Source organism: Stegodyphus dumicola, chromosome 5 (genome assembly GCF_044657685.1).
Source record: "Stegodyphus dumicola isolate Sdum_Otavi_A_Nest chromosome 5, ASM4465768v1".
NCBI lineage: Eukaryota > Metazoa > Arthropoda > Arachnida > Araneae > Eresidae > Stegodyphus > Stegodyphus dumicola.
In genome coordinates, this window is record NC_140772.1 from 172748052 (window position 1) to 172761060 (window position 13009).

At 33.3% G+C, this 13009-nt stretch overlaps 1 protein-coding gene across 9 annotated transcripts in view; it reads left to right on the top strand.

The window, feature by feature from the left end:
- The window catches only part of LOC118199452 (scm-like with four MBT domains protein 1), a 244315-nt gene that overhangs the window by 212210 nt on the left and 19096 nt on the right, over positions 1–13009 (top strand). The gene's annotated exons all lie outside the window — the stretch shown is intronic.

Genomic DNA, 13009 nt, shown 5'->3' on the forward strand with positions numbered 1-13009 from the left:
TTCATTATTAGAAAAAAAACGTGTTTGCAGCATTTACAGGTGGCATTTTTTTAATAATAATTTGGTTTACACTTATACACCATCCCCCCCCAGTAATAATGTTTCAAACGCAGTTTAGTTTTCTAATAATAAGATGATAAAATGTCATTTTAGTGCCATTAAAATATAGAATATTTATGATTGTGTTATTTATCTTTTTTAACATTATTTACTCTCTCTCAAGCTGTTATCTGAATGGCTTATAATGTAATTCTTTGGTAGCTCATGTGTAATTGATTTAATTTATTTTGCACTTAGCTTATTTACTTCTTGAAATCTTTGATATGTAAGCTATACAATGTAAAGCTTCACCCATCTGTCATGACATCAATAACTGAAAATTTAGATGAAAACAAATCCAGAGTTGCCAACTTTTCCACTTGGCTTTATTCTTGCACTTGGTATTTCTTTAGATTACATATAAATAAAAACAAAAGTCGTTTCATGGGAGAAACTATGACATGCTTCTGAATAAGAGCTCATTTGTCGGAAAATGTCATGTTCTACTTCTCCAATGAGCATCGGAGTGCCACTGCATGTCATCTGGCATACACTTGTGTCCAAAAGTTAAGCATAAATTGTAAAATGCAAAAAACATGGAGTAAATATTCGTAAAATTATTCCAAATTTCTTGCGGATAGTAATTGGGTGAAGAAGAAACATTGGGTTTATGCAAAACTTTTCAGTCGACTACATCCTGCACGAAACACCTGCGCATGTCGGAACGCAGAGAAACCGATTCACGCAGCATAGGCAGTTCAGACAAGTTTCGGGCAACTGCTGTGCGAAGGAGCTTTGTTAACCATCAAACAAGGTGAATGATGGCACAAAGATGCCAATTGGAGATGTTTGCGAAAGGAAGAATTGTTGGAATGCTAGAATCCGGATCATCACAAACCGAAGTGTCTCAAATTCTAAATGTGATTCAGTCTGTGATCTCAAGACTGTGGCAGAGGTTTCAAAGAATGGGAGATGTTACCCGACGACCAGTATCAGGTCAACCAAGTGTCACAACCCCTCGCCAAGACCGATATCTGGTAATAATTGTGCAACGTCAGAGGGGCAATACTGCCAGAGCACTGGGTTCGGCGCTCACAGTCGCCGCAGTAATATGAATTTCGAGACAAACTGTTTACAGGAGATTCAATCATGCGGGCCTGTATGCCAGAAGACCAGCAGTTTGCATTCCCCTGACGTCTGTGCAGAAACATGCTCATTTGAATTGGAGTGTGGGAGAGTGGGCCAGTGTGATGTTCAGTGACGAGTCCCAGTTTAGTCTGAGTTCTGATTCTCGGCAGGTAACGATATGGAGAGAACATGGAACACGTTTTGAACCAAGAAACATATCGGAAAGACATCATTTTCCATCAAGGGGAGTAATGGTATGGGCAGTCATCATGATGGACGGCCACACATATCTCCATTTCTTTGACACGGGGTCTGTGACTGGTCAAAGATACAGAGACAAAGTTCTTCAGCCTTATGTTCGCTTGTTTTGAGGTGCTGTCGGTCCTGACTTCATATTCATGGATGATAATGCACCATGTCACCGAGCGGTGCTGGTTGATGACTTCCTTGAAACGGAAAACATCCTGCGTATGTCGGGGCCTGCAAACTCTCCTGATTTAAATCCTATCGAGTATGTATGGGATATACTCGGAAGACATATTGCAGCCCTTTTGCACCCACCAAGCTCCATTACAGAACTGAAGAGAACTCTCCAAGAAGCTTGGAACCGTTTGAACCCACAACTCATTCATCATCTCATAGCAAGTATGGTAAATCGCTGTGCAGCGTGCCTGGCTGTCAGAGGTGACCATACGCCTTATTAAACTGCAGCATCAGTAATTTATTTAATGTTTTCTTTCTTTTTTCTTTAAAGTGGGAACCCTTGCTATTCTCAGTTTTCTTTCAAACTGCTACTTTGGATAATAAAGTTAATTATTATCGTTCTTTTCATTTGCTTCCTTATTTTATAACCATTTTACACTTGCATATCACGTTTCCTGCCATTCTGATTTACAGTTCCTCCTTTATTCACATAATTATCAATTATGCTTAACTTTTGGACACCAGTGTATATTAAGCCAGTGAGGGCAAAGCAAGGTCCAGGTCGTTATTTCATTCATCTTGTCGCTGAACAGCATGCTGTAGAGAAATGGTTTAAGAAATTACGATCTTTTGTTTTAGTTACGTCTGTGAAAAAGGTAAATTACTGATGTACCCTTAAAAAAATCATACACAGATGACATTCCTTGTATTATTTCCTCAAGGAGATGTAATACACTTGCAATGTTTTGCACGGTGGAAGGTCCAATGTTCTCAAACATGTGTGTACACAAAAGCACAAGGACAACATGAGTTCTAATGAAAAAATACATTTTTTTGTGGAAACAAAGAACCAAAAAGTTATTAGTTCCAAATGCCTGTTCTCTCTCTTTTTTACTAGAGCACAATCTGTCACTGCATGCATCAGATCATGCTGCAGTGTTATTTAGAAAAGTGTTTTCCAGGAACGAAATCACTAAGAAATAAGCAAGTGCAAGTACTGAAATGGCTGCAATTGTTAAAGAAATTGGTATGAAAAATAAATCTTCATTTATTGATTGCATCAAAACAGTTCCATTCTGCCTCTCTATCGATGGGAGCTATAATACCAATGCAAAACTGTATCCAATTGTCTTATTTTTTTTCTTCCAGTAACCCAGAATCTTCAGAAATTTTACTCGGAACTTTAGAAATAGTTTACTTTCTGTCCAACTTTAGAAGAATATTCGACAAGCTTTAATTTAGCACAGCTAATTATTAAAACTTTAAAAGAAAATGCAGTTCCTCTGGATAAATCCTTAGAACTTGGTGCTGATAATGCACCAGAAATGGTAGGCTTGAAGAGTAGTGTTGCAGGCATCTTAAAAAAGGAATATTCAGATTTGCAAATTGTGAGGTGCTCTTGTCACTTCTTAAATATAGCAGTTGAAAAAGGCCAGCTTCTTTAAAATAAATATGAATGAGCACATTGTTGATATTTATTATCTTGAAAGGAGTTCTAAAAGGAAAGAAAAATGAAACAATTCCAACAGCTGCATAATACTGAAACAAGAAAAAATTTTGAAACATATATGTACACACTGGCTATCTTTAAGGAGATATTTATTTAGAATCCACGACCAATGAAGCTCATCTCGTGCATTTTTTTAAAGAAGTAAAAGTTTCTAGAGTTAAGATAAAAGGCTGTATAGAAAGTTATAAAGTACCTAAAGTAAATGGAGATGTACACTGCTGTGCAAAAATTAAGGACGAGACGGTTTTTTCAATATAACTTTGTACAAAAGCTTTCCAAATCAACACATTTAATACCGTAAGATCCCCCAATACGTAAGGACATGAGTAATGTAAGCAACATTTACTAAAAGAGAAATCAGAGGGATAAAAAGAAGCTTTATTGAAAAAGTAGCATGGAGCGCAATGCGACTGAAGGCCGAAACATCCCTGTGATGAGTGTTCAGCAAGAAACATCCGGTCTTTAATAGGGGATATGATCTCCCCTGACTGCTAGGCAGGTTTCACAGCGTCTGCCCGTGCTGAGAATGAGGGCGTCAATCAGTTGTTGAGGCATTGCTGCCTATTCGTCTTGCAGCGCCAATCGAAGCTCCGGAATCGTTACTGGTGGTCAGGTACGAGATGCGTCTGCCTAGAAAATCCCATACATGCTCGATGGGATTGAGATCCGGAGATCGTGCCGGCCAATCCATACGTTCAATATCCTCACTCTCTAAGAGCTGTTCGGCAGCTACTGTGCAATGACATGGTGCATTGTCGTCCATGAAAAGGAACTGCGGACCCATAGCGCCTCTAAAAAGACGCACATATGGAAGAAGAATCTCGTTACAATAACGGGTCCCGTTGACTGAACCTGCGTCGGAGATGTGAAGGTCTGTACGACTACCAAGCATGACGCCTCCCCAAACGAGAACACCGCCACCTCCATACCTGTCCCTTTCAATGATGCTCGAGGGATGATTGCGGCTTCCCCGCTCTCTCCAGATGAGTATGCGATGAGAATCGCTACTCAGACTGAGTCTGCTCTCATCTGTAAAGAGTACTCGTCCCTATTCATTGTCTCTCCAATTCCGGTGTTTCCGGCACCACAGAGAACGCCTTCTCCGATGGGCAGGCGTTAGAGGTACACACCGTACAGGGCGTCGTGCAAACAGACCACCACCGTGCAGTCTTCTGGCCACGGTAAAACGCGATATCGGTCGTCCAGTCGCCTGTGTCGTGTGTCTAGTGATTTCTCCCGCTGTCTGCCGCCTGTTTCTTCTGGCCTGTAAGGCAATATACCGGTCATCTGCGGGTGTGGTTCCTCGTGGACGACCACCACTAAACCCCCGGGTAGCTGTTCCTGTAGTTTGAAATTGTCTCCAAAGTCGTGAAACGATGCTGTGAGCAATTCCGAACTCTGCAGCCACACTTGTCACACTGCGGCCTTCCTCCAACTTCCCAATGATTCGACCTCGGGTAAAAGCATCCAGATGTCGTCTAACAGATTGATTATTCGCCATTTCTCGCTGAGACAGTAACTCGGTGTGATTTTAACTGCTATACGGTATGCAATCTCTTTGCCAGAAATACTGATCTTACACCGACAACATGCTTTATACTACTCAGACACTCCCCCATTACGTCTACCTGCATATCTGCGCATGTGCTACCGTACATCACCTTACTTAATCTCCTGATTGGTCTTTCTGTCTGCTCTGCCTCTTCGTTCAGCTGATATGCTAATTTTTCGACTTCGTCCTTAATTTTTGCACACCAGTGTGTTTACTATGTCTACTGTGAAAAATAAATTTCTGCATCAGTGAGCAGTTTAGTTGGCAGTTCTCAAAGTAATACTACAAAATATAAACGTAAAGCTGATGCAAATTTCTCTCAAAATAAAAAATTGCTCAACAAGGGAAATATTTCCTAATTACTGAAAGTTTATCTTGCGAAGAATGAATATTTATGTTTTTGTCTTTGAATTTTAATAAAGCTTTTTGCTTTTTTTATGTAGTTCATTTTGTCATCGTTCGATGTTCTTAACACAATTCTACAAAGCAGAATATCACTGATTTATGATCTGTTTAAAGACATTTTATGAAAGTTTGCAAAATCAATCTTGGTTTTGTCTTCTAATATGGTTTATGATTTCTATACACGATACGATTTATGGTGAAACAGAAAATTAGAAGAAATATGGAGATTTGGTAATAGAGGCTTCAACTAAAAAAGTCATGGAAGAACATTTAGAGGAAGAAAAAATAAGTTTCATTTCCATGTTAGAAATTACTTCTGCTGAGTACGTGATTACAAACAACATAAATTTCCAATCAATGATAAAGTGATTTTACATGCTAAAGTTGCAGATTTTTCTACTCTAGCAAATGCATCTTTTTTTGGTGTAAGATACTTTTTTGAATAGATTTCTAGTTTTACTTAATTTAGCAATGAAAGATGATGATATTGCAACTGATAAATTGCAGTCGCAGTTTGCAGTTAGAAAACTTGGATAAAGTTATGAAACCAGCTAATTTGACACCCATTGGAGTTTAATTGAAAAAACCAAAAGGTGCTGATGGAATATTGAAGTATAGCAAAATGTCCAGAATAATGTTGGCCATCCTAAAAATTCCCCATAGTAATGAAGAATGTGAGAGGGTTTTCAGTGTTGTTTCAAAAACAAGGACTAAATTCAGATCTAATATTAGTGATGACACATTAGAAAAACTTTTATTAGCAAAATCAGGCCTATGTGGCAGTTGCTATGAACAAAATTATCAAGTTTCATTTCTAATGAAAGCAAAATCTGCCATTGTTCATAGTATTTGTATAAAAACTAATTAAAGTACTACTTTTTTGTTAAAAGATGTAAATGTAAGCATTTTTGTACTGTTTAAATTTCAGAATTAGTAACAAATATTAATTGGTAGCTATCTAAAGTTAATTCATTGTTAAAGAGTATATTTTTATCATTTAAAAAATCTTTTTGTCATTGAGAAAAATTTTCCTGATTTTGAGAGTTGTAAGTAATGCAAATCATATAACAATTTAACTGTGTTTATATAGAGTCAGCATAAACTTAAATTATGTTGAAATGTCTTCCTCATATGCTATATATGAGGAGATTGACTTAGATTCTTTTATAGACAAAGCTGTGTGCTTGAAAGGGATTTCATCGTGAAGAACTTTTCTAAAAAAACTGGCCCGTATTTGCACTATATATGGGAAAAACTATGAAAACTTCCATTCTATTCACCAAAGTTTTAAACCAAGTTAAACTACCATTATTTAGTTGTAATGTTTTTGTATTTTGAAAGGACATGTGTTGCATTGCAAAATTATCTGGAATTTGCTTAAATAATATTCATTTGTTCTCAAAATTAATTGGCAGTGTAATCTAAATGCTTTTCTTGCATATAAACAGTTTAATTACTTTTTTAAAGTAAACAAAGTTGGTTCCCAAGTTTGATACCGAAAAACATTTTCTGTCTATTTAAAGTAGTTGCAAGTAGGAATTTGTAAGCCCTTTCAAATGAAGGAACATTAATTGAACTGATTGATAATTGTGAATGTCATGTGCTATCAGTTTAGAATCCAACTAATCCAGGTTCAGGATGTGCTTCATCCTTAGATGAGCATATGGCATCTTTCCTTTATAATAAGATACCACACCCTTCCTGCCTCACTTCCACTTAAGATATCATGTTTGGTAAGCTAAAAGTAAAATAATTTTCTTCATGGCTTGCCTAAATGAAACTTTAATGAACTGTAATATGGAGTACCCCAAAAAGGCATGTTTCACAATGTAGCAAAGCAACAACAACAGGAAAAAAAAAAAAAAAAAATTATGCATGATAATTAAAAAGGTGAACTTTGAAAATGTGATGCCCATACCATACATGGGCAAATCATGCTGCACACAAAAAACGTTACCTGTATTAAGGTATGGGCAAAACTGTTATATGGTTAATTGCTATACTTCTTGCTTTATCTTTAGTGTTGTATTGTCTAAAAAAATCTTTAAAATCGCTTAAAAAATAGAAACATTAAAACTTATAAAAAAATAATAATAATTTAATTTAAAATTCCTTACTCCTCCTTAAGCTTTTTCAAATCATGTTGACTTCTTTTAGCATTCCTTAAATTCTGTTCACGTATATCTTCTATTTCTGCTCAGTATTTCGTTGTTATGATGTGGTAGATAGATTTTATCTGTAGTCTCTCCGTAATAAATAATCTGTGGTATCAAATAGAATACCTAATTTTTAGATAATCATCTAACTCTGAACTCTTTTATGAAAGCTTCTTTTGCAATTTGCATCATCTTTAGTTAATATTGTTGCTGAGCATTACCCAACATTTCTTTCAACAAGGCTTCTTTAATCAATTTCATTTTTCTCAAATTTTGGCAATTTTCAGTTACCAGTAAGATATCATTTCATTTTTCTTTTCTGCTTTCTGCACAAGAATATATTTTTCTGATGTCAGTTTTCCAGATATCATTAATAAATTTCTTAGCTGTTGCACTTTGGTTTATTTTGAAGACCATTTTCTAACATTCACAATTACGTTGTTTACCATTATTTTCTTCCATGTCAATATTTAATTAAATTCTTGAAATGAAACATGTACAGATACATACCAAGCACTAGTTTATAAAACAAATATATTACTCACAAATAATAATTAAAAAAGGCGACTGCAACATAATAAATTAAACAGAACAAACACTAGTATAAAAAGTAAAAAATTTGCACATTTTAAACAGATATCCTCCTTTTGATATAGTCTTTTAACTTAGAGTGACGTCACGATGATGTTTCAAACACCAAAAGTAAGGCTACTATAAAGGGGAGCTGAATCATCATACATTTTGAAGCTAACTTGTTGGTATTTGCTATTGGATTTGCACTGATTTGTTGACATATTTGTGGATCGATTCCGACCTAATGTTTTCAAGATATCATTAATAAATTTCTTAGCTGTTGCACTTTGGTTTATTTTGAAGACCATTTTCTAACATTCAGGGGAACCACGCAACAAATAATAATAATAATTGAGGAATTTTAAAGGATAAGGATACTAGCCTAATGAGCAATATTGCTTCAAAATAATTTATTTATTTAAATTAAATAATCTATTTCAATATAGGTTAATAATTTTGTTATAAGCATAATAAACATATTTATTTCTTCATTGTGTTACTGGATTTGAAACGTGTTTTTCTTTGGATAGGCATTCAATTTTCAAGCAGATAACTTGATATAATTCTAATACTGAGCCGTAGTTTGGTAGGATCTATTTATATTTTTAGTGCAACAGTGGCAACTTGCAAATTGGATGGCCATGTAGCATTGATTACATCTGTGCTGTTATTGCTCAATATTAGTTTTCTTGTACAATTTTAAATGGATGATGATCCCCTGTGGTGCATCTAGAACTTATTTCAATCATTTGAATTTCTATGCAAAAGCCTGAAGACTTGATAATTGTGTCACCTTCTAACTTTCCTATAACCATCTACATATAACACCTCCTTTGAAGTAATGCAAAAATTTTGTTTTTATTCTGACAGACACAGTTTATTGGTAGGGCTATTTTATCTTCCACATTCTTTTGATTTACCACATGAAACTTAATTACAAGAAATAAAAACCTGCATGTTCTCTACTCTCTATTCCTTTTAACTCTACAAATTACATTAAGTTGATTCATTGGCTTCAGCAGTGATAATTAAACATAATAATGTTCATCTTTAAGTTCTGGACATATGTATGTATAGCAGCATTTTTGAGTAATTGAAAAAATTTTTCAGAACTTCACAGTTATTTAGCATCATCTGTGTGCTATAACAAGCAATATATCTGTTTATAATTTTTATTGCCAAGAGTCTGTGATGTTGATAAATGAACATAAATAAATTCATTGCTAACAGTTTCTAAAACATAGGTTATTGACTGAAGTTACTGAACACTGGTTCTTGGGTCTTGGGTTTAGTTCTTGGTGATCTATGATGTTTTTGTCCCCCTTGTGTTAACATGGAAGCAAACGAATTTCCCACAAAAAGTCCTCTGTGAAGGCATCTATCTGAGGCAGATAGCCCTTTAGTGCTTTACTATAAATCAATTAACAAACTAATAAAAAACACTGAACTTTTTTTTAATGGCTGCAGTTAATGAGATTTTTTATTTCTTTTTATGAGTTTAAGAGAACTTTGAAGCATAATGTTTAATATTGATTGTACTTTTTATTATTAAGAACAATTTATGTTTGATATTAACTGTATAATTCATGTCAATAATTATTAAGAAAATATTTTCATAGTAATTATTGATGAATTTAAAATTTATAGAGTTTGACTTGCTTTGGCAGCATAAACTAGATCCAAACTTATAACAGACATAGCACGAATTATCATTGCATCTGAAATTAACTACCAACACTTGCAAAGGTTTAAAACAGCTTTTTTATTAAAACAGAACTTGAACATTAATGCACGTCTTTTGCTTGACAGGATCAACCATCACTTGTGGCAATATAACTGAAAAAAACGGACAGTTCTTATTTAAAATACATACTAGTAGTCAAAGACTGCACAATTTAATTTAAATCAAAGTTGGTTCAAACTTAACTAGTGTAACAAATGAAATGTCAGCTGCTTATAGTCCAAGGCCAAATAATTATTGACTTACCTGAGCTGGCAGAACTAATATAACAGGGTCTTGAAAAGCAGAAGTCCCAAAACCTCAGGTTAAATTCTTACAGTCCCGATGAAAAATAGTAAAATAAAATTTTTGAATATATAAAAATCCTTGAGTTTTTGTTCGTTTAGGATCGAACCTGTATGTAGAAGTCTGAAAGCATTACTTTATCCACTGAGCTGCAGTGATTATTGCATATAAGAAGAAATTATATAGTAAAATCACAATCAAATTATACATATGAATTCATTTATATTTTTGATGAGGAAATAGAAAAGAGAAGTTATAGTAAAGGCTAAAGTTATAAATAACTTATTAATGCAGAATAGTAGTAACTTTACAAATTTAAATCGATGAACTTATCATTGATATGTTAAAAAAATTTGTGGGCTTATTTATTTAATTCCTTGCAATTGGGTGTGTCTGCATTGTAATAAGATATAAAAATTTTAAACTGAAACATTAGTTTGTTTAATTAAGCAATTGTTATGTAATATGTATCATGAACTAACTAAAGCCAGCAAAGTAGCTTAAAATCTAAAATTTTTTAAGTAGTTAATTTTGTATTAAATAATCAATTAAAATATATTTAGTAATTTTTTATAAGCATAATAAAAGCATTTATTTCATCATATGTGTACATTTAAGAAGCAAGACTTTTGCTTTCTGTATTTTTAGTTTGCATTTATTCCTGTGCTTATTAATTAGTGTGATGTAACTGCAAAAGATATTTCTTTTAATTTTATAGTAACAAAAAAACTGCATTTTAAATGCCAGTAAGCAGCTAATTAAAGCATGAATAAAATAATTTTTATAAGATTAAGAAGTATATATAACTGCCAGCTCTCTGTTTTTGTGAACATCTCTCTCGCTTCCCTGATGGATCATAGCATATCCGTACTTTGTAAATTTTATCCTTTAATAAGGAAAATATTTCCCATAAATAAATAAAATTTATTGAATTAATGAATAATTATGAAAATTCTGTTTCTCTACCCTTAATGATTTTCATCATAATTTTTCTTAATAAATATTATTTCACATGAACTTTTTAAATATTTTCTATGTATTTGTGGAACTTCTTATAAAGATTCAACTAATGTATTTAATTCAGTTTTAAATCAATAAGCAGTTTATTACTTAGTTTATCCAAACATTTATTTTTATCACAATCAAAAGTACTTAAATAAATAAAAACATTCCTTCTCTGTTTAGGATTTTCTATATTAATAGAAGTGTAAGAATAGCACAAGATGCAATTAGATAAAGAAAAGAAAATTTAAAATATCTAATTTACTGTTTCTCCCTCTGTCCCATAATTATAGTATCAGTTGATGAGTTTAATTTTCCCAATAATAATAGTAGCAAAAGAAAATAAATGTAGAATGCAACATTTATTATGATTTCTTCCGTATGATCTTATTATGTTATGTAGCTAATGTAATTACACTTTTCTGCAGCTTTTTGTTTTTCTTTTCATGCATCAAGAACTGGACGATTGCAGCTTAATCTTTCCTTGAAAATTCTCTTTTTCCTTTTTTGTACGAAGGAAAAAGAAAGTATTGTAATTGCGAAAAATTTTGGGTATCATATTTTAAGGAAAATATCCATTTTGACCAGTATCGAATGCAATTTAATGATGTTTTTCCGTGACATCTGTACATAAGGACAGAATAAAGGACAAAACTGTTTTAAAATGGATTCTTAAGAGATTTTTTTATGGCATCTGTACATGCGTATGTGTGTATCTCGCATAACTCAAAAATGAGTAGCCTCAGAATGTTGAAATTTTGTATATAGGACTGCTATAACATGTAGATGTGTACCTCTCATTTTGGTTGTAATCGGCCACACCAAAAATATATAACTATTATGTGTATATATATATTCACCCTGTTACTCGGCTCAGTGAGCTCAGGTTCTTTATTCTTATGTTTGTAAATTGTGCATTTTTTGCTTTAAAAATGATTGAATTATGTTGTTCTTACCTTCCGGTTAAGGTTTTTATTCCTTTATTTAACCAGCATGTTATAGTGGTATAATTATCAACAATTTAAAAGTTGTTTAAGTGCAGCTCAGCCTAATTTGTTTAGATTTGAAACTTAAGGCCAGTTTACATCTGTCGGAGCAGTTCGTAGCGAGCCGCTCGTCCGGGCGTTTTGAATCGAGTGAACGGAATTGTACTCTGAGAGATTGTTTACACCAAGCAGAGTGGACTGACAGCTCGACTCCGTTTGTTTATGAAATGGATACCGACATGGCAGCTGCAGGAAAGAATATGCATTGAACATACATAAATGCTCTTTGGCTGCAGTGCTTGAAGTCTGGGAAGCAGTTTCAAACGAATTAATTTCTGCTCTTGCGAGGGGGAAAAAAAAAAAAAAAGAAGAAAAGGAAATGGGTACGTGACTGGGTAGCTTGCCGCGATTAATTAGGAGTATCAAATGAACTATTAAATGAATTTCAGATGAGAGTTACAAAAAACATTATTGCATATCAGATACAAGAATTTAAAAGAAACTCAGTTTGAGAGAAGTTATTTAGTCAACTGTGGTTATTGAAATTCAAATTAACAAAGTTTTCCTACTATATACAACTGTTTATTTACACCTAATTAATCATTTACAAAATAATGTAAAAGTAATAATGTGTTTTATTATTTATTAATTGAAAGAATATATTTATTCATCCAGAATCCACAGAATCAGTAGCTCTCTGTGCCTGTAATTAATTATGCAGAGTTCTGACTGGAACTATGTTATTTCTTGAGCAGAATGCAAAATTAACACATGGAATATTTATTCAAAGCTACCATTAACACGGCAGAAGTAAACTGTATGATATCTACCTAATTATTCAGAAAATCTTAAATAAATAAGAAGTAGCAAAAAACTTGGGAGCATTACATATATTACCACAGGTAAAAGAATATATATATTATGACAGAGTTCCAACAGAAGATATTTATCGCAAATTCTTACTTTTGGATCCTACTGAAATTGTGTTTCTGGACAATACACAAAGTGTTATCAACAAAATGAATAATGGTTAAATATAATAATTATACTTTACTTTTAAAATCCATTTTTATTTTTATAGTTTATAATATCATATATTTATTGCATCCTCATGTAGGGATGCTTGTTGAAAAATGAATATAAGCTCACATAATTATAGAAGTATGCAACATCTTAATGAAGCAGTGAAGTGTTCCCTAAAACACTTCA